The following is a 23,720-nucleotide window of genomic DNA, read 5'->3' as shown; positions in this document are numbered from 1 at the left end:
AGTGTCAGTCAGATAAAAGTGAACATGATTCTGGGTGACAGGAGCTGTATTATAGGTCTCAGCCTCACTGATTTTCACTCAGCCAGGGAAAGAAGAAGACAGACTGTAGGGATCGGTCATCCTTGAAAGGCCAAATACGAAGTGATGGTGTCCCACAGTGCTGGATCTGTTTCTCTGCAGGAACCCTAGATTGGATTAGTAAAGGCTTTGGCTGTGGTTTGACTGGCTGTAACCATAGATCAATGGAGGGCCTTTGAGTGCAGGATAAATATATAAAGTGCACTTAAGCATATCTTAATTATAAAAACAGACACAAAATTGGAGATATACTGAAGTCTGTATGTGAACTGCCAACGCTCAATGCTATATTTTTACGAGTCATGTTTCCCTTAGTTATTTAACCTTTGTATGGTCTTAATGATCAAGTCCCTACTTTGAACCTGCAGGGTCAAATTGACCCTTTTTATCTTCAATTTCAAAAGCTTGTAATAAAGGGTCTATTTGCTCCTATCACTCTTCTTTTAAATAATTTCTCTAGGTGGCAGCAAACACAATAAAAAACAAATTATATCTCATTCTATCACAATATACAGATTTGAAAGGCTGGGGGTGCTCCAAACTTTTCTGTGACTCTGCCCATAGATAACCAGTCTTTTTTAGGAAGTCCCACAATTCCTCCATGCTTTGTGGAATATCTTGGCCTCTGAATGGACTGAAAACTTAATCTTGGTGTTTTTTGAAAGTGATGTATAACTTGCCTGATCATCTGATGCATCATCATTAATCAGGAACATTTTAAAACAAGTTTTTTTTTTTTTCTGAACTACATTTTCCAGCAAATTGACCCTGTAAATACATTATAGGTACTTTTAGGCTGAGAAGTTTAACTGAAGTTTATGTGGATCAGTTTTAACCTAAAAAACTGTCAAATTGACCCTTAGTTCCAAGTAGGTGTTAAAGAAAATTTGGAATTGTATGTTGCTGCTCGTTGCTTGTCAAAAAAGAGTTGAAGATGTCTAGACAGAACATGAGGTGATTATGTCACAGTCCCGTCAGACAAAAACCCAACCTGACAAGGCGACAGGACCGTACACGGTAACTCACACCCGGACCTGTGTGCTCAACTCAAAGATAGGACACGAAACACAAGACAGAATATGAGGTGATGATGTCACGGTCCCATCAGATAAATACACAACCTGACAAGGTGACAGCACCATGACACCGGCTGCTTTTCAAACCATGTGGGTTTTTAAACAAACATTCCTGTACAGTGCAAATTGCCCCTTCATGTAGATTTTTTGTCTTCAGCATTTTGGAAAATACGAATGAATTGTTCTAAAACAATTTAAGAAATTTGTGACAAATTTCAGTTTTCACGACTAAATATACTAAATATAACACTAATATTTGGATATATTAACATGCCTACCTATTCCAGTGACAAAAGTAGTATTAATAAAAAAATATATAAATCCTTGCGAAGAGCAATTACTCAATCAAGAAACTGTAGGGACAAGAATGTAAAAAATGTATTTAGAAAAGTTTCTACATTAAAATGTGATATATTACATTGCTGCCATAATAATGGACTATTTCAAAAGTTTACACGACCTGACTCTCGTTTTTCTTTCCCTTCTACCTTAAATTACCCACTCACTGTGGTGGAGCGGCGATGTGATTTTATTATTGTGACTTCTTTAAAAAATGTATTTTACACAATCCTCCAACCATGAGCAGCACAAATGTACGGCAATTATCAGTGGTCAAAAAGGATTTCCAAAACAACTTTTGGATTATAAACTCAATAATCAAAAGTGGATTTGGATGGTAATTAAATTACCAAACGACCTTGGTGTTTGTCAAAATACAGTAGGTAATTTGGCCGGGAAATTTCTCGCGGGAGGTGGGAGAAAAACAAAGACATTTCGGATTTGGATGGCAATAAAATCTCTGACTACTCCCTGTAAATGCTGGAATTACCTCAAGTCCCCATGTAAAATAATTGCCATCCATATAGGGCTTATGTTGAGATAGTTTAACGTAACATGGGATGACATTTTTTTTAGAGCTATAAATACATGAATGTAATTTTGTTAAATTTGTTAACGATACATGTCACTTTATTGTGCTTAATTTTCTTGCACACCCTGTTTTCCCATGGCACACCCAGTGCCTTATTTCTGGCTATGCCACTGGTCCAGAAAAGGATGCAAGTCAACACATTAGCAAAATATGTCATAGGTGCACAATAAAATGACTTGTTTGCTATAGCAATTGTGTTTTTCATCTCACATTTGGTTTCAGGACTCCATCGGTTAGGCTTAGGTTGAAGATTTGGGGTAGTGATGTAGGCATTGTTGATTTTATAGTTGATAGAGCATTAACGTTACTTGATTTTGGTGCCACCCATTGACCATTGACATATATAAAACATTTTATATATAATATCTTTCCTACACAAAATAATCATACTTTGTCATACCATGTTACTATTATGGTTTCTAACATTAGCAACTCAAGAATTTCAGATGTTTTTAAAGCTTAGTTTCATTAAATGGTCTTTTGAGAATGGAGAAGTTCTGGAGTTCTGACACATATGATATATTTTCATTATACAATTAACTCTTTTCTCAAAAGATCAATAAGAAATTGGTTTCCCATGATATGGCCCCTTAAAATAAGTTTAGATATTTCGTACTGGAGAACAAGAATGATATAAAATATAATTTTTACAGTATGCTGGTACTAACGCCCATGATAAACACATTAGCCTTTAAGGCCTGCAAACTTTCTAGGCTTCTTAAAGTCTAGTAGAGAACCATTGATTTTGCTGAGGTGTGAAATGTTTAAGCAGAATATTGATTTGCCTCGCATCATCATGGAAGAAGAGGCCTGACCTCCTTTCTGCTCTATGCTTCACTCTCCAACCATATTAGGGCCTTTCCTCCATCTTGCTGTTTGTGGTGTACATCTGTGTTGACTTTCAAACCAGATCAACTGGAAAATTACACGTCTGCCAGTTTAGGCTCCACTGGCGAAAGTCTGTTGTTGAGCTCAAAAGTGGCGAGAGTTCATTCAGAGAGGTGGCCGGCTGAGTTAAGCGTCAGGGAGAGGGAGTGGGAGGAAGGGTAATAGGTAATAGAAGAGCGGCACGCAGGCTAATACATCGGCACAATTAGCCGCAAGCCGAGGCAGCTGTGGCGTGACGATTGCCTGAGGGTAATTGCGGACCCCACTCATCACTGCCTCTCGTTAATACAGAACTCTGCACCACTGAGAAAGAGAGAGAAAGGGGACTTCCTTTCCCTCACCCCTCTCTCTCCTCCCATTCCAATCATCTATGAGTACCACTCTACCTCATGGTGAGCCCACTCTCTCCCTTTCTCTCTGGAGATTGGAGTGTGCACCATGGTCGTACCACATGCTGAAAAATATGACAGTCTGTTTGAAAAGCCTGCACTGGAGTGTTAAATCTTGGGCAAGGCACACCTTTGGAATACGGCCTCGTATGAATATTTGGTGTGCCGTACAGCTCATGATGGATTGCAGAGAGGCAGGGAGAAATGGAAGAAATCTGAAATATTCCACTGAAACTCACTGGTTCTTATGGAATTATGCAAACATTTATTAAATTACACTTACAGACACAGTCCATAGACGAATAAATGTGACTAACATAAAACTCTTTTCTTGATGCTGAAATCAAGCTATAAAATCCAGAAAACAATATGTATAATGTATGCAGGCAACCTTATAGTTGAAAAAATTTGGAAACCAGTAAGAGCAATTCTACACTTTGCTATATTCTGTGTATAACTTAACATGACTTATGCAATATTTTTCCTCTGCTTTGTAAATACACTCACTGAGCACTTTATTAGGAACTCTATTGTCCCAATGAAGTGCCCGATGTGGTCTCCTGCTGTTGTAGCCCATCCACCTCAAGGTTCAGTGTGCATTCTAAGATGCTACTCTACTCACTACAATTGACAGTTTTTTCTGTCAGCTCGAACCAGTCTGGACATTCTCTGTTGACCTCTCTCATTAACAAGGCATTTCCATCCACAGAACTGCTGATCACTGGATGTTTTTTTTTTTGGCATGATTCTGAGTATACTCTAGAGACTGTTGTGCATGAAAATTCCAGGACATCAGCATTTACAGAGATACTCAAACCAGCTCATCTAGCACCAACAATCATGCCACGGTCGAAATACCCCCCACCACCACATTCTGATGGTTGCTGGCTGCTTCTGACCCGTATCTGCATGATTGTATGCATTGCACTGCTGTCACATGGTTGGGTGAATTGGAAAGAGGTTAAGTTTCTTTGTATGACTCATCTCAACATTATACATACATTATAAAATCACTTACTAACCTGTTCTGTGTAAAGTTATATGCAATTTTACAACTTCATTGTCATTACAGTGTAATTTCAACAAACCCTAAAACCCTAAAATGACTGTAAAAATGATTTAAACAGCTTTGCATCTCAAATTATACATGATTTTTAACAGAAAGGAGAGTGTAAGTGCTTTTATAAAATATAAACTTTACATTTCTGTCTTTAAACCCACCAAACATTGGCCCCATTCACTTCCATTGTAAGTGCCTCAATGTAACTTTGACGGATGTATTGAAATTATTTTGGTTTTTTTGTTTATCGTCATTATGCAACAAAAACTGTCGATTGAGCTTACCTTGCATTGAACCCGCAATATTCCAAAATCACGTCTTTCGAAAATAATTACTTGAGAGGAAGGTTCATTACAATATTCAGGCAGTGCTCATTTTACAGTACCCTTTAAGCGTGCCCTTTATCTGCCATGTGTGTTCTCACAGTTCATTTGACACCAAAACGAAACAAAATCATGAAAATCAATCATATTCAAAGCCGGTTTTTTCATTTCACACAACATTGGAATGCATAATGATGCAGCAGATAAGAGAAAATAGCCTTGCTGTAGTCGCTCCCACAGATGCAGCACAGACCAGACTTTTCTGCCAGCCCAGTTCTCACAGTTAAATGGTGACTCCTTAAACAGATGGTCGTGCCATGTGCCTGTTACCTAAATACAGCTCTGTGTATTTAAGCAACATGCCAAACAGAGGCATAGATACTACTGTCATATATTTGAGTCTTGCACTTGCACTGTTATATTTGGGTTTCATATCACCAACCTACAGTATCCATCAGATAGAGGAGGGTCCAATGTAAAGGGCTGCATGTGGTCACCCAACTGATGCATGTATATTAAAGCCAGCTAAGTAAATGTGTGATTTGTGTACCTAATCAGATTGATCCAATCTGTGTTAAGGAAAGAAACAACTCATTATAGTCACCAAGTCAGGATCCAGACACAAGCATGGTAAGATGGAGATCATGATAAAGCGGATTAAAGGAAAGGAAACATCTGTTTAGTAACATTGACATAAGGATAACCAAACAGCCACCTTCACCTGACTCCTACTCCTACATGAGCTACTGTATAGGCGATACAGCACAAATACGAATCTACAGTATACAGGCCCACAGTGGCCCCCTACCTGTGGTCGAGAATAAGACATAATGAGCTTTGCAACTTGACATTAACAACTCCTCCTCCAATTCTTGTCATTAATGGGTCGACAAGCACGTAGGCAATCTGGTGGAAAAAATCATGAAGACGCACGGACAGGTGTACATGCCGCAATTTACCGTGCGCAAGGGTAATTTAGCGTTCCTAAAGCAATATTGATGAATTGCAACGCAAAAATGTTCTTATTTATTAATTTACAAAAGCACAATCTAATGATGTCAACTAATGATATTGAACGGCTTTTGTAAATGGATAAAAAACTAAATTATGAATAAAAATACGATGACACCCATCTCAAAACGATTCTAATGGGACTTTCGTTTTACTCATTCTATTTGGCATTTTGAATGAAATGTAAATTTGCATGTAAATAAAACATTTATAAGATATGCATAGGTGAATTAAAGACAAATTACGGTTTTGATGACCTGGCAGTACCTCGGGATATACCCTTTTCCCAGGAAGTGGACAAATCTCTGCTGTTAGATCACACAGTATCAACGTTATCAAAAAGCGCACTTTTTCTTCTTTTGCTTGTCCTAATTTTATTTTACATAATTCAAAGTCGCCACTTTAAACTAACACACACCTTTATACACTAGATTTTGTTTAACCCATTCTGTCCTTGTCCCGTTGCAAGATGAAATGTGAGGGGATTGTAGTCATTGGTTTTACACATATAAGTCTCTATGAGAAAGTATGCTACACAATTCGTCGATGTGGTGCATTGCTGACCATTACTCAGCATCCAATGCAACAAACCTTATACCATTGCATGTGGAAGCAAAAGACAATAATCTACAATGGTAGCCTGAATGGTAGCCTGGTAGTCTTCAGTTTGCGCTTTAAATGAATCTGAAACCAAACGATCCACGTGACGTGACATATGCTAGAAATGCAAAGAAATCCAAACAGAGATAATAAATAGTTTTTTGCCAAATCTGCTGCATCCCCAATTAATTCCAACAAGGTTGAAATAGCGAGGTTACCTTTCTGCCAAGATGCTCCTTCTCCTTGGGTGTAAAGTGACAGCTGGTGGCGGGTTGATGAGGACACGGTGGGATACCTCTAATTAAAGCGATATTATAGCCGGTGGAAAGAACACCTCAAAGCGCTTCCACTTCAAAGCTCCACCGGCGGACTGTCTAGATGGTTCACTTGCAGGTTCGGTACGGTTGCACAGTACGCACACCAACGGCACCTTCAATGTTATTTTCTTCACAGGTGCACCAAAAAGATGATTTCCTTTCCTTCATGCAACGCAAGTTGCCTTGACTTCTGCTTTCACACTCTTTTCCTAAATAGTTCCCATTCCCGCGCTCGACCCTTCCCAGGTGCGATATATCAGATATCGAGTTCCCTTGGCTTGTCAGTGTCACCGAGTAATAAAGAATATATATCCAATATGTTGCTGCAACTGAGGAGGAAAATCCAATCCGTCAGAGGTGTAGATCCTCGAAATGGAGCCCTCTCGCAATATCATCCTGGTAGATTTGGTGAGTTAGAAGACAAATACGCACGAAGCCTCTGCTCGTCTCGAACCATGGTGAAGAGTGGGCGTTATAGGGGTAGATCTTCGCCGCTCACCGCCAATAAGCATGCATGCCTCCGCCTGAAGCACTGATCCTCTACACAGAGTGCACACAAACAGGATTGCTGTCAGCACATAAGGCATTTGGTTGGGAAACTTTGAGATTGGTGTGAACTAAAGAAAAAAAAATGCATATTTAGACAGAGTTTGATGGTAGATATAAGCCTCTGGGGACTGAGGTCAGTGTCCGTATGAATAAACTCATAGAGAAATGTACATAAACAAAACAATGCACCTTTTTCATTTAAGAGCACAAGTTGCATTGGATATGGCCGAACATAGAGCGGAATACATATTTAAACGAACACCACGGGCTAATGCTCGCAATTTAACTCTTAAATGCTTGTACAGGCCTACTGTATATGCGTCAAATATTTTGTACAAATGTTGTATTACAACTAATCTGCTGGTGAGTAGTGGGTTTTTAAAATAAAACGCAAACATAACAGTCTGACCAAACAAAAAGGATGCCCTGATACCAAAGCAATCCGTCTTTTTATTGGTTTCCCTGCACAGTAGTCGTTTCAGCACCAAGGACAGCGAACAAAAGCTCATTGAATGTGTGTAGGGCATTCACGGTACTAATATTTCGTAGAGGGTTCTGGTTTCCAAAGAAACTGTTAGAAAGTCCTCCTTTTAAAGACAAGGCTCTCGCACTGCTATACGCATCTTGATTTCATTTTAAGGATGACTGCACTCGACAGCTTGTTTGATGTGTTGTAGAGTGGTTAGCTAATTGAGGCTGGGGTAAGCTTGGTTTGGACTGCACAATTCCAGAGTGCATAATGTGATGTTATATTAAACGCATGCAAAAGTCGAGGTAACAGTGAGGCACTGCAGGGACAAAACATTCAGAAAAGGAAGGGCAAGTGGAAAGCAATCTTTGTGGTAATCAATAATGTGCCACATGCTGTCTATTGAGCATAACTTTAACCCGGCAGAAAGTGCATAGTGACGCATTCGTCAGGAACTAATGCACACATCTGTCGTTAAAGTTCAGATAAATAAACTTTTTACTTTTCCAGTAAAATTCAGTAGAAACCCCACAAAATGTCCTGTTTTTAATATATATGTGTATAAAAAATATAAAAAAAAAACTTAAAAGGTCATTGATAAATAAGGTTGTCATAGGTTATAAAATTAGAAATATTTTTATGACCTAGAAGTATCATGTTGATAGGAATTTAACATTTGTGTCCATGTTGGTTTCACACACATAAAAAAAACAAACAAACATTTGTAGCATTATATATAGGCAACTTTCATTGCACATTAAATACATGGGATTGTACAAAACGTAAAGGAATATTCCAGGTTTAATACAACTTAAGCTCAATCGACAGCATTTGTGGCTAAATGCTGATTACCAAATGTTTGTTTTGACTGGTCCCCTCTTTATTATTATTATTATTAGTAGTAGTAGTAGTAGTATTATTATAAAGCAAAAACTTAGTTTACAGTGAGGCATTTGCAACAGAAGTGAATGGGGCCAGTATGTAAACGTTCAAAAGTATTGCAACAAAATGTAAACAGTATGCATGTTAACAGGATTTTATTGTGATAAAACTGCTTGCTGACTTTCTCTGTGTAAAGTTATATCAAATTTGACAACACTGTTGCCATGACGACGCAATGCTGTAAACACTAAAACCCTAAAAGGACAATACAACAATGATTTAACAACTTTGTAGCTCAAATAACACATGAGTTTTAACTGAATAATTAATGTAAATGCTTTTATAAAATTACAATCTTCACATTTCTGTGTTTAAACTTTCCAAATTGGCCCCATTTACTTCCATTCTAAGTGTCTCACTGTAACCACCATTTTCTCACTGTAACCACCATTTTCTCACTGTAACCACCAGGAGAAACGAGTCAAAATACATTTTTGTGGTTAACAACATTATGGCGCAAATGCTGTCATGTTGCAAGATTATTTTGCTAATGAGAATCCTTTAAATGTCACATTTATTTTGAGACAAAATACTTATCTGTAATTTTCAGTTTTGTTCAAGGTGATTAAATCAAACGTTTGCAATAACTGATTTGTTGTTAAAAATGTTCACAGTGGGCTCACACTGACTGATCCAATAAAAATGAAGATTCATTTGTTAATAGAATTTGAGATGTTATGCAATGCCTAATGTGAATGCAATGAAGAGAATATGGTTAACCCTTTTCTGAAGTGGTTATTTTGAATAAGCATTATCTTAATTTGTTACTAAAAAAAATAAAGTTGACCAATTTTGCCCTATAACTATTGTTCTTATATTTACACAAAATCACTTTTGGGGTCTTTTATCCCAAATGTGGTGGCCTTCCTTGGCAGATTATAAAAAATAAATTTAAAAAATTATTCACACAAATTGTGTTGCTCCATTAATATTCAAAAAAGCAAATTTTCCTTAATGATTTCAAATATCATATGATCAATAATATCAAGGTGTTTTCTCAGGGTTACACTACATGACATGAACAAAATGGGCCTTTTCAAAAAAGGGCAAATTTATGTTTTTTTTTTTTTAAGGAGACTGATAGTTTTTACCGTCTCCTTGGTTACACCACATGACTTTGACTTTAAGCTCCAGAAAAAAAATTCTAAATATATTTAACTACTTTCAAAACACAGAAGATGTGTATTCAAGTAATTGTTTTGTGTGAATATAGCATTTGTAATGTATTTTTGAATACATCATTTACCCTCAGCGATGATTTAATGTGCTATTATCTTATTGAGAAATCTTCCCTTGCGGTTCCCTTTTTGGCAAAGACGAATGGGTACTTTAGGGTTCACCTAATTTGACTTACGGTAACTAACCCTGGACTTTGAGAATGTCACTTAACCTCAAGAGACCCGAAAGTATAAAGAAGAACTATGTCAAATCCCACAAAATGGAGGTCCGGTTGAAAATGAAAGAGACAGCATGCCTGCAGCACTTCTCCTTAGGGACATTAAAAGTGATTGGCGGTTGATAAAGAGAAGTAAGAAAGTCGATAGGAGAGTGAGTGAGAAGAAAATCTGAAAGGTTAGTCTGAAAAAACTCCAATACTCCAGAAACAAAGGAGGTTTCCAAAGCACCGATCACTGAATCAGAAAGGGAGCAAGATGGATAAAAAGTGAGAGAGGTGCATTTGAAATAATAGAAATAACTTACAGACAGGAAAGTGCTAAGAAAAAAGATCAAAGGGAAAGACTGACAAAGGGGAAGCTAAATAAAGGATAGGCTAATAATCCCCTTGCTGGGTGTCACTGAAACTGGAAACGATAACAAATTTAAGGTTCATGACTTTTATTTGTGAAATAATTCACTATCCAGGCATATATTCAGTGTCATATCAATTACCTTCAGTTTCTTAGGCTAATTAGTAACACCTGCATGTTTAAAGAAATGTTCCAGGTTTAATACAACTTAAGATCTATCAACAGCATTTGTGGCATGATGGTGATTACCCCAAAATATGATTGCAACTCATTCATTTTATTTCATTTATACACTGCCACAGAACTTAACATAATATGTAACCAGGACTCTAGTTTCACCTGTCCAGGATGTTTCCCCACCTTCGGCCCGAGACAGCTGGGATAGGCAGCACAGGGGCGAAAATTTCATCAAAATGTTGGGGGGCAATAAGCATAACAATTCTCAAGAGCAATTTTTGAAGGGGACACCAAGGTTTTTTTTGTTGTTGCCCCATTTGCATTTGTATTATTTTATTTCTTAAACAATTATTTTAAGAATATATCATTATAGTATTTACAATACACATATTTTAATGATATTTTAGGGGCAACCCTGAGGACAACCCTCAGATGGGGGGGTCCTGACTCCGTTCAGTTAAGTGGCCAGTTTCCAAAAAATGGAGCGGATTTCCGCCTATGAGGCAGCACCTCCCACAACCCTATATAGGACAAGCGGCTATAGAAGATGAATGAATGAATGGAAGACTCAAGTTTGATAAAATGTCTTATAACCTTCTCTGTGTAAAGTTATATACAATATTTAAACTTTGTTGTCATGCTGAATTAATGCTGATAAACCATGTGATCCCAGTAACTTTGGCATGATGTCCGTACAAGGGTACCAAGAAGGCAGTTGAAGTAACTTCCTTCTTTACATGAAGCTGATTAAGTAATTTGCTGTAAGGTTGTCACAGATCATTAGAAGAACAAAAACCTCCTTCCTGTCATCTGCATACATTCATGACGTACGGCAACGAAAAACAGCCAAATAAGTAAACGTCCAAATGAAAACTGCTTGATATGTATTTACCTGAAACTAAGCGATGGTGGGATGACATGCTTTGTTGACGTACTGGTTCCACTCATAGGAATTAAAGGATAGTACACCCAAAAATGAAAATTCTCTCGTCATTTACTCACTCTCATGCCATTGCAGATGAGTATGACTTTCTTTCTAAAAAACAAATGCTGTCAATTGAGCTTAATTTATTGATTAATTTAAATGATTGAACTAGGAACATCCTTCAATTCAACACAGTGCTTATAGACAACTGTTTTGCAAATTTTGGCGGGGGGGGGGCTAGGTAAAATAGAACATTACACACAGTTAAAATGCTTTATTACATGGCAGCCTGGAATACTCGATTCTGACTGGTCAATGGCGCCATCTAGCGGTCTGTTTTTCGCTGTAAAAACCGCAGCACCATATCAGACCGCTCATCATGGGTCTGCGAGCCATCTGTCCTGCTTCACATAGCCCTCTGTGATCTCTGCAAATAAGCTAATTAAATAATTTAAACTCACTTCAATGTTTCATGTGCCTTTTTATTTGGAAAGTAGTCTTGTAAAAGGAAGCATACTAAGCAGACAGACATCTATTCATTTAAAAATAAACAACCAATCTGCGACACATACCGGAGGTGGAATTTCAGCTGTTCAGCTATTTATTTCTTCTCATATAATTACACAATTTCAATGCAAATCAATGTTTCATGTCCATCTATTTGTTTATTTAGCAAGTAGTCTTGTAATGGGCTGAATAATGACGAATCAGATGGTCATTTTCACAAAGTGAATACCAATAGAACTCTGACGCAAACCGGTGGTGGATTTTAGCAGTTCAGCCATTTCTGTCTTCTCAAATGACATAATTTCAATGCAAATCAATATTTTATTTCCATGTATTTATTTATTTGGTTAGTAGCCATGTAATAAGTAAAGTTAGCCGTTTGTTATCGCACAATAAACCCGACGCAAAGCGGATGGGTCTTTTATCATCCTGAAGGGGTTTATTGTGTGATAACAACTGGCTAACTGTAAATTATCTCTTACTTATTTTAAATGAGTTGGTCCAAGCAGCCTATGCTTAATTACATATTGTCTCTTGAGACAGAAATTACCCATGTAAGCTCTTATGAAGACTTTATGAGGTCTAGATAAGAAACAACCTTGAATGAAGAGCAAAGTGTAGTGTGAACACACCTTATGGCTTAGACTAGTCTCAGCCTCAGGCAGCAAGCCCACAGTCCGTCCTCTAACTGTATGATGGTTATAGCACACAAAACTGGAAAACGCTTTCTTGATCATCTTAGTGCAAATCTGATTGGCTGATTTGATGGAACTTCCGAGAGTAGGTGCACACAGGACGTTTTATCAATCCACCTGGAAGCCGAGTTGTATTCACAAGGTTCCGGATTAATAATGAGCACTTTTGAGGATGAAATAATCACAGAATTTACCCAAGTTTGCAAGTTTAGTGACATCAAATCTGTTAAAGACTTTCAGAGCAATTGTTTGAGGCACGGAGCAGAAAGTGAAGTTTTGTTTACTTAGTAAAGTCTGTGAAATTCTCTATAATGTGGTTTTCTGTGCTGTACATAGACTCTCTACACATTTTCGGCTTTTTTTCCATGTGTTTTCTGTGCAATCGCTCATGGAGACTCGTGTTATGACAAAACTGATTGTGATTGGTCGCTTGGGTTAGATATATGTTTTTTCCTGTCTAAACTGGCAGTTCTTGGCCAATTGAAGCTGCTAGAGAGCCCAGCAGTATGCAAAAGTCATCCAACCAGGAGACATTGAATAAGACACGCCCCCTCTTCCCAAAACCTCACCCTCGTCAATGAGCAGAAGAGCAGCAGTGCGTCTCCACAGGGTTCTCAAATGCAACATTAGCAAAATAGTGCAATCAGCTGATAACTGTTATGAATCTGAATATGGCATTAAACCTGAATGATCCACTTTAACAACTACAATATAAGCATGTGGAAAATGACTGACAGGCAGAAAGCACAAAGTCTTCTGATTGGCTGATCAAAGAATAAGACTGCATAACGCTGTTTACATATTCTAGTGTTGTCACAGAGAACAATGAGATATCTCAGTACACTTATTTCAGCGATATCTTTCAAGAAGGAACATTTTCTGCATACCATTCAATAAAAATAAAAATCAATCACTTACAGCACATTTAGGTACCAACAGTGAGAGAGATTGTAAGGCTCATAATATACCTGATTTTATCCCAATCTAATAAAGACAGACAATGAATTATAAATGACCTAATCACGTAAATAAGTAATGTGAAATAAGGAATAAAAGGTTTGAGATAGAAAACACACATAATTGTATAACACCATTAAGCACATTTAGCTTTTAATTTTGAATAAATTTTTCTTATTTTAAGCTCTACTATGTAATGTGATGTTCGTATTTTAACTAGTTACATAAGGTGTACAACTTTGTCTATGTATTAAAATAAGTTTCACTGAAGTAACAGTTCATAGGGCAGTCACTGTGAATCACTCAGACCAAAACCGACATTCTAACTGTGCCTTAGGTTATTATAAATATCAATCACAAGCATACACAGGATCAGCAAGCGAGGACAGGTGTGTATTAGGTGCCTGCTGCCATGTGAGTAATCTGTTTGAACAGTCTGAATCCTTAGGGAGAAAATCTCGTCAGTACCTCTTTTGTTTTACATATAAGACCTCCACTGCACAGTTTGAAATGTGCTGTCTAGAGCAAACTTGTTTGGATGCTAGACAAGATCCATCCCTGTTCCTCCAAGAAAGATATGTCATCATACATTGAGATTAATTTCACAAGCATTAAAACATTTTTCTTTATAGTTTCAATATAGCATCAAGGCCATTACAACCATTATGGCTAATGAGAATGATGCAAAATAGCCCACAACCCAATACACATAATTGCATTATTATGCAAAATTGGGTGGCTGTGGCTCAGGTGGTAGAGCAAGTTGGCCGCTAATAGCAGGGTTGGCGGTTTGATTCCTGGCCTCCACATACTGAAGTGTCCTTGGGCAAGACACTGAACCCCAAGTTGCTCCCAATGGCAGGCAGTGTCTTGCGTGGCAGCTCTGCCGTCGTTGGTGTGTGAGTGTGAGTGTGTGTGTGAATGGGTGAAAGAGTCACGCTTTGAAAACCGATAAGGTTAAAATAATGCTATATAAGTGCAGACCACTTAGCATTTGCAATAATATGCTTGACAAATGCTTTCTCGTCAAAACATTGTAATTGTTACATTTAATAAGGTAATGTCAGGTTTCAGGTATGCTAAAGTCACTGGAAGGGGGCAATTTGTGTTAAATTCTGAAGCAGCCATAGTTGCCAACTAGCTTTGCCTGTTGTTGTCTGCACGATCTGAACTACCCCTTTTGGATGCTGTCCAGCTGAGAGGGTTTCAGTGTAATCAAGGCCAAGCTTAGTTTGTGGTGCTGAATAACAAGAACCCTCTCAGAATCAATCTAAATGTACAAGGATGAGTTTATATAGACAGTACAGTGCATAGTTGTATACTCTACACAACCTAACATCAGTTTGCTCTGAACAAGCAGAAAAAACAATGACAAGCTCTCTAATGAGTAGCTAATGTTTATATGTTACTGGAAATAAATATATGTGATATGGGCAAAGTGGCTAAATATTTACCAGTAGTTTTATATGAAATATTAAACTCAGTTCCTGCATTTGCAGTTTGGATATTTCACCAGCAGGTGGTAGTAAATTCCATGTCCAATCTCATTGGAACATCAAACAGTGTCCATGACGATCACTAGCCATTTTATGAAACTAATATTTTTTTGAGATTTGTGTTAAACTAACTTTAGGTCATATTTTTTGTTTTGTTATTTATGTTTATTTTTACAATTGTATTCATGATCTAGTTTGTATTGGTATTTTTCCACCTGTTGTTGACGGTCATAGAGTGATTTTTAAGTCAGTACAAAAGGGGCCAGAGGAAGAAATTAAAATGTTGGGATTTTTATTTATTTATTTTTTGTCCATTTGTTTTGATTTTATTTTAATTTCTTCTGAAGTGTAATTTGAATTTAGAAATATTTTTGGTTTAATTTTTTGAAATCGAATGTTAGAAGTGAAGTGAGTGCCGATACAACCACTGTTCATACAAGCCATGATTTGTGTGTCAGTAGATGAAAATAATTAATAATACTGTCACATTATTATTGTATTTTCTCATTGGACTCTTATTTTGAAATGAATTACTGCCATCTTTGTCATGTCTGGTTTTCTGTTTCCCTTCCTCATTGTTTTCAGCTGTGACTAATTTATCTTATCAGTCCTTGTGCATGTTTAGTCCTCTTATTTCTCTTGTTCCTTGTCGGTTCTTGTTTGTATGTTGTACTTTTATAGGCAGCATACTGCTGTTATGCTTGTGTTACCTTCTTATTCTTCATAAGATTCCTTCATATTTTTTTTTCTTTTTGTTTATGATTATAAGTTCTGCGTTTGGATCCTCACTCTCTCGCCTATTCCCTACACAATCCTGACAGAAGAACTGACCTACATTATGGATCCAGCAGAACATATCTCCCAAGGGTCCACTCCTGCAGTGGAGTACTGCTCCATTTTTTGGAAACTGGCCAATTAACTGAACTTACAATAGAGATCCTTCAGAACCATGAACTGGTTCGGACTCAATGAACCTGTGTGGAAGCTGGTTTGGACTGTGATTGCCAGTATCTTCAGGATTTCATAACTGCAATTATAAGGGCTGACCTTCTGCTCCCTACTCCATTGGTTCCAGAGACCCCATCGACTGAGGCTCCTCTACTCCTAGCTCAGGTGGTTCCGGAGACCCCCTCGATGGAGGCCCGTCTGCTCCTAGCTCTGGTAGATCTGGAGATTCTCTTGGCTGAAGCCCTTCTGCCCCTAGCTCTGGTGGTTCCAGAAACCCCCTCAATGGAGGCCAACCGGCTCCATCCTCCAAGCCTTCCACGGCTTCACCCGCTCCTTCTGAGACTCTTCATCCTGCGGCAATGCTCGCTCCTCCTCCAGTGGCTTTGTCCAGTTCTCCTCCTGAGACTCCAGTAGCTCTGCCTGCTCTTCCTCTTGCAGCTCCGCCCGCTCCTCATCCTACAGCACCGCCCTTTGAACTTCCTGCTGCTCTGCCAGTTGAGCCTTCTGCAGCACTGCCCCCTCCCTGATCTTCCATCAGCGCTTCACAGTATTTAGAAATTTTGCCAAAGCCACTTGCGCCTAGACTTACATTATTGTACGAAAATACCAAAACGTCATGGCGTGCCATGCCATGGCAGAGCAACAGTTTGAAGACAGTTTGAATCTTGTTGTACAAGCTTGTTAATACGGGACTATATTTATAGCTAGCTACCTGAATGTGGAGCGGAGGGGGGCAGGGCCGGGAATATCGCGCGCCCGGTCCCCAATCGGCCTGATGAGGCGCGCGAGGGATAAAGGTGGCCGGTGACGATGGTTCGAGAGAGAGAATTACGGGCATGTCCGTTGTGTGTGTGTTTATGCTTTTGGTTTAAGTTTTCATTAAAATTATGATTTATGTTGACAAGCTGGTTCTCGCCTCCTCATTGCCCATCCTTAACATTGTTACATTGGTGCCGAAAGCACGGGAAGGAGAAGGGATGCCCGTTGCAGAGTCCTCGACACTGCCGTCCACCCAGGGGAGCGCCGCTGCCATCGGAGTAGCCTGACCGCCCGGATGCGGGGAACGGCCGCCGTCCACGGGGCAAGTGGGGACTGGATACCCCTACCACCTGGAGCGAGGGAGCCGCTGCCGGGGGCAGAGGAGTGCCCTGCCGTCCCCAGAGACGCAGAGGGGTCGAGGGAGACCGCCGTCCGCGAGGGGAGGAGGGAAGAAACTCTCCGACCGCCCAGAGCGGTTAGGGTCGCTGCCAGGGACGGAGGAGTGTCCCCATTTGCTGCCAGAAAAGCGGAGGGGCGTTCTGCCCGCTGGGGAAGGTTTGACTCCGGTTCTCCCGGGGTTGGAGGAGTGTTCGAGGACCATGCGACGGAACATCAGAAAACCTATGAGTGAGCTTTTTCTCTCTCTCCTCTCTCTCTCTTTCGCACCATGTTGGCCTTTTCCCTCGCCTATTTTTGTTGTTGTTGTCTTCCCCTCCTGTCTCCTCCCAGGGCGAGGAAGGCGGGGATGACCATGCGGGATGCAAGATACACCCCGCCCCAGGGATGGGGGGGTGTACCTCATGCCGGTGGCACCCCGGCCTGAGATAACACCGGGAGGAGTGTGGAGCGGAGGGGGGCGGGGCTGGAATATCGCATGCCCGGTCCCCAATCGGCCTGATGAGGTGCGCGAGGGATAAAGGCGGCCGGTGACGGTTCTCGCCTCCTCCTTGTCCATCCTTGCCCAGCCAGTGTAGTGTTACATTGAATTAAAACCCACCTGGCTTACTGACACATATTTGAAGTTAGCTTTGCAACTTCCCTTCTATGGAGGTTTGTTACAGTCTGAGCAACAAAAGAGCACACATTAAGTATGTTCCAAATAATACTATATCAAAATTTTTGCTAAATTATTTTGACCTGGCTCGTTTTACGTATTGTGGCAGATTGCTGGTGAAATTAACTCTAGTGGCGCTAAAACAATGACTTGTATATCCTTTCACACAAATTACGATTAAAAGTGGAGTGGTGGTGGCGTAGTGGCTAAAGCATTGGGCTGTTAATCAGATGGTCGCTGGTTCTAACCCCATGGCCACCACCATTGTGTCCTTGAGCAAGGCACTTAACTCCAGGTTGCTCTGGGGGGATTGTCCCTGTAATAATTGCACTGTAAGTCGCTTTGGATAAAAGCGTCTGCCAAATGCATAAATGTAAATGTAAATGTAAAATGGCAGATTATCAGTTCCAAAACATTTTCACCATGTTCCTTACACCATGCTAACTTATGACATAAACAGACTTTTCCTGTAGTGCACAAATTGTAAGTCGATATATTTTCACTCACTTACTTATACTTAATGGATACTTAATCCAATGTAACTAAGTTGGGCGTATCAACTGATAGAGCATTGGACTTTGAATGTGGAAACTGGGCCATGAGCCCAGCAATTGAGTCGTACATGTGCCGAAAGTGTCACGTCTAGGTACTGTTAGGTGTAGAGTTTGGGGTATAGTTAGGAGTATATTAATGTAATTACAACTCCGATGTTTAATTCGTATAATGTACATTCATGTCTTGCGCTTGTGGAGTATGCAGTGTGATGATGTGCGCATGAGTTTAACTGTAGTTCCATGGACTATGAGTGAATAAATCTCATTCATTTTAATTGACATTTCACACAGCATTCATGCCTCAACAGTCAGAGCATGACTGTTGAGGCATGAATTTGTTACCAACCATTTTTCAAGTGCAAGAAACTGTGCATGTTTCATTATTGATATGATATTCCAGTTTTGCCATTTTTTCATCATTTCCCAGATATCAAGGCATTCAGCTATGGCACTTTGATGGCAAAGCTCAGATTAAAAGATGATTTTCCCCAAGAACACTAGTCAGTGACATTAGGGATGCAAGAATTTTTGAGGCATTAAAGAGCAAAAAAAATGCTTTAAGTAATAATTTCCTCTTTCCTCAATTTCCTCAGCTGAGCCCAGCCTCCCGCAAAGCATCTTTATTTATACTCCTCAAAAAGGGAAGACAAAGGGAAAATAATTTATCCATGTTCTCTCACTTAGTCCACTAACATAATAAACTTTCTAAAAACTATTTTGATTAATATTATTACAGTTTGTTTGAGCAGTTTGTAAGGAACAGGATAAATTCTGGCAAAATGTAACCCAAATAGCAACAATGATGAAACAAAAAAATAATGTTGAATACTTGTAAAAATGCATTCGATTGCTATCTTATTGACTTTGTGTCAGAATCATCTGGGATGTAGTTTTGCTCTTTTTATAGCATTAATCCAAACATCTCAAAAACATTATAGTTAGTGTGTTTTGCAGCAGTCCTTGTAGCATTGCAACTGCCAGATGGCTTAGCAGGCCCCCAGTGATGCAACTGTTTTGTTACATCCAAATATAGGTTTTGACCTCTAAACACATCTTTTAGATGAATAGAGAAAGACAAGTTACTTCGAAAACAAAGAAAAGGTATACAATGATGATTATGTTGCAAGGGTATAAATATGGAAACTAAGGAGTTATTGTTACCTGCAATGTATTTTCTGGCAGTTTTATTTGGTTTCCAACTTAAAACATCTAGCAGCAATGTAATTTCATACTCATAATGAAGTTGTTCTCTTTCCCTGTGCACTGCTGAAGAGAAGGAACATTTACGCATCATATTGGTGTCATGTTGCTAGTTTTCTGAAGCAAAGCAACACCAGATGTGCCAGCTGTGGTGAGATATGTCTACCACCTTGGACTATTTTCTTGCTTGACTCAGTGTGAAATCTATTCAAATGTCCCTGTTTGATGTAATGTGAATGTATTGAAAGTATGTACATCTCTTAGCCCTGTCGATTCAATGCGTTAATTCTGTGTGATTAATTATATAAAAGATAAAACGATGTGTTCATTTTTTGAATTAATCATGTCCCCGGTCCGTAATAAGGAATATCCCTTCCATATTAGCAATTCAAGCATGGAGTAGCACCTGTATTCTGTAGGGGGCAGTAAGTGAAACTCACTGTATAGGCAATGCACAGCTTATACAGAGAACAAACTACACTCACAGACAGCATAAGATAACAACACGTCCTTGCATTCAAACACGGCTTGATGGAGCGCAAATCCAAATGCAGGGATCTCAAGATCTGTTTCAAACTTTGCTTAATTTGACACAGCTACCTAAAAACGGTATGCTTATGACGCGATGCAACCGAGATGCTCACAAAGCATCCATCTGATGCAGAACTACATTGAAGGATCCTTAGGCAAGTCCAATAATAAATCTTGGAATGACTGACGAATACAACTGCAAACGATTGCTGTGAACTGTAGGCCAATGATGGGCTTATATTTAATAATATGTAAATAAACAATATATTGCATTCTAAAGCCACTTTTTATGTTGTCTTTTTTGAATGCTTTACTTGTCACAATTATTTAAGCATTATATTGAATTATTGTTATTTGAGGGGCTTTCTCAGCAAATATTTATGTATGCGTTTATTTGTGATTCATTAAGTGGCATACCATGTAATTAATTTGGTAAAAAATTGTAATGCGTTGACAGCCTTAACAACTACACTGCAAAACTTATACACTACCAGTGTTGAGGATAATGTGATACAAGTAACGCATGTTACATTATTAGATTACTTTTTCAAGTAACAAGTAACGTGATATATTTAATTTAATTTTATACCAATTTATACCATAATATCATAATACCTTTTTTAAAATAAGTAACACGTTCCTACACCTCGCCTTTTCCTGTATTGTGAGAAATCTAGTAAACTTGTGCAAGTTGTGTTGGAGGAGATGTTGCTGTGAGTTTCCTGATGGGTAATGTAGTTCTGGAGAGTATGAGCCATGCTTATTATCGCTGTACAGTGCGCAACAAGTCTTCTTATAACCCACCCTGAGATTTATTTAGTAAAATCTGCAAAATGTTGCTGGGCAAACCGGAACGCACCTGCACAGGGAGAGAGAAAGAGAGAGTAACGGCACAGGCAGAACACAAGAACAAAATCTTAATTTAGAACAAAATCTGGCAAGAAAGGTGTTTTTTGCATTTGTTTCGGTGGTTCGTAACAGCTTGCCTGGGCGAACTTTTAGGAATAATTCTTACCGGCTGCAAAACACCTTCTTACTGCCATTGGTCCACAACCTTGAGGCCGACAGCTAATTCTGTTTATGTTGTTCAGTCAGTCAAAATCAGTCAACATGAGTTATTAGCAAGCTGGTGCAAATTTTCCTACATCTGTATGATCGTTGACATAGAGACATTTTCCAAGACCATGTCATGCGATTGTTTTTTCAGTTTAATTAGTCTACAAAAGGAATCAAATCTACGCTAATACTCTCAAGTGCCCATTCACTCATGTGTTATCTGCAGCGAAAGCCATTTACACATCAGCCCAATGTAAGGTCTATCATCATTATTTTGTGTTTATTCTACACATTAACACTTTTATACACTCGCATATCAGTGTCATCATAAATTACAATAACAAAGAGTAACGGAGTATATTATGGCCATGTATAGCATGTTAGCGGCATGAATTCAAAATGTAAACAAGACAAATTAAACATTTCTACTGCATATACACTACCGGTCAAACGTTTTGAAACATTCAATCTTTATTATAATTTTTTTATTAAATAGTTTTTCCCCCACATTTTAAAATAATTGTAAAGTCATCGAAATTATGGAATAACATAAATGGAACTATGGGAATAAATAAATCAAAACTGTGTTAAATTTTAGCATCTTCAAAGTAGGTATCCTTTGCCTAGAATTTGCAGACATGTACTCTTGATATTTTCTCAACCAACTTCTTGAGGAATCACACTGGGATGCTTTTTAAACAGTATTGAAGGAGTTCCCATCTACGCTGGGCTCCTTTTCTTTATTATTTGGTCCAAGTCATCAATTTCAGATGGCAGATTAACAAAAATACAGATTTTCTTTACAGAATTTTTGCTTTATTATGAAATAAATTAATATGGTGGCACAATTATATGTTTGTCTACAAAACTCATTTAAAATATTTAAGCATACACCTTCAGATAAAAATGTTTTAAGATCATGAGAAACATTTCAGTCTTTAATCATTCAGTCTTTTACTGACCTCTTGTGAATTCTACTCATTCTATAAAGTCATTGATAACATATTTACAAGGTTTTACATGCACCTCATATTTAAATTTACTTCTAAATACCTCCCACAGTGGTGTGGCAGATGTCTGAATGTTTGCAATCCGTATAATGTTGATCCGCTGTTTAGAACTTATTTTTAACCCCGGAATGAAGTACGAAGAACTTCTCTGAAAGTAAATCAGGACCTTTGGTCAGTGATGGCTATCACATATATTCTATTCTGTTATACACCAGTATGATGTTCATGGGAATTGTTCAGAGGGTGTCCGTAAAGAGAGAATGCAAACAAAATGGGTAAAAATACATCTGTGCTGTTTTCTGTTACATAAATGAATGTTTCACGGCTATGGTAACTCAATGATTAAATAAACCACCCTTATTATCTTACATAACCAGGAATCTGTCTCACTCATGGAACACAGATGGTCAGCAGCATCAGGTGTGTGCTTGTGGAAATTGATCATGTCAGTTCCTCAAAAGCAATGCAATTTATTTTAAGTTAGAGCATATGATAACCACACTGTCATAAAAGTTAAGTAATTTTATGTGTATAGGGCTTTTCACAACACACACAGTTTCAAAGCAGATTTACAGGAAATCGTCTCAGGTTACTTGACTTGATTCAGCACTTTGGGAACGGCTTTAGGAGTTACCAGCTGTGAATATGTGTGCAACGCATCAATGCGATTGACTAGAAACTTTATAGCCTCTGTTGGTGACATCAGAGGCTATAAAGGAATGCGCCAGTACCAGGGACTATACATAGATGTGCCACAGGTGCATCGTCAGGTATATTTGTCTGAAGAGCAGTCCTGGGACATCCTCAGTGGGGCAGTGAAGTGCAGCATCTCGTTCCGCTTTTTCAGGAAACAGGGGTTACAGTTAAGTAACCTGAGACATTCCCTGTCAAAAAGCTACACTTATGATGCTGCGCTGAGTTAGTGCTTTGGGAACGAGAATACCCACGGCGCCGCAATGTGGATTTCCTGACCCCTTACGGTTGTTTAGTGTGCTCGCGAGAGGTCTCAGACATGAGCTTGTGATGTTGACTCAAGGACGTTAGAGCCCGGAGTGGCATGAACATCCAAACTATAAAATCTTATGAATGTGTGCAGACAGGACCACATTACAAGAGGGTCTTTGTCCGCATTACAAACATGCTGCAGAGGGGCACCCCCCCGCGACCCCCCTGGCATTTCAACCCTAGAGAAACCAGATGAGCTAAGACAATATGTCTGTGCTGTAATGCCAGTTCTTGTGACTGTACTAGTATCAGCCAGATCAAAATAATTCAAAATGCGGATGCCCTGGAGTAGCAATGGAGTCAGTGCTGCATCCATGCACTTTGTATATGTGCGAGGTGATAAGGCTAGGCCGAATGGAGGAACCTAATTTTGGTAAGCTTCGGCCCGAAAGCAAACCACAGGAACTTCCTGTGTTGTGGCCGTATTTCTATATGCAAGTATGCGTCCATGAGATTGATCATGAC

The 23,720-nt window shown here is 38.9% G+C and overlaps 1 protein-coding gene across 1 annotated transcript in view; it reads right to left on the bottom strand.

Annotated features, from left to right (window-relative positions):
- LOC127630077 (leucine-rich repeat and fibronectin type III domain-containing protein 1-like protein) overlaps window positions 1-7,044 on the bottom strand; it is a 191,281-nt gene extending 184,237 nt beyond the window's left edge. The window contains exon 1 of the mRNA XM_052107487.1: window positions 6,575-7,044. The gene's annotated coding sequence lies outside the window, so the exon portion shown is untranslated. The remainder of the gene's footprint in view (window positions 1-6,574) is intronic.
- Between the last annotated feature and the right edge of the window lie 16,676 nt (window positions 7,045-23,720).

The sequence above is a fragment of the Xyrauchen texanus genome, chromosome 36 (genome assembly GCF_025860055.1).
Source record: "Xyrauchen texanus isolate HMW12.3.18 chromosome 36, RBS_HiC_50CHRs, whole genome shotgun sequence".
Lineage (NCBI taxonomy): Eukaryota > Metazoa > Chordata > Actinopteri > Cypriniformes > Catostomidae > Xyrauchen > Xyrauchen texanus.
The sequence above is the reverse complement of the archived record's forward strand: the minus strand, read 5'-3'. Positions and strand labels throughout refer to the sequence as shown.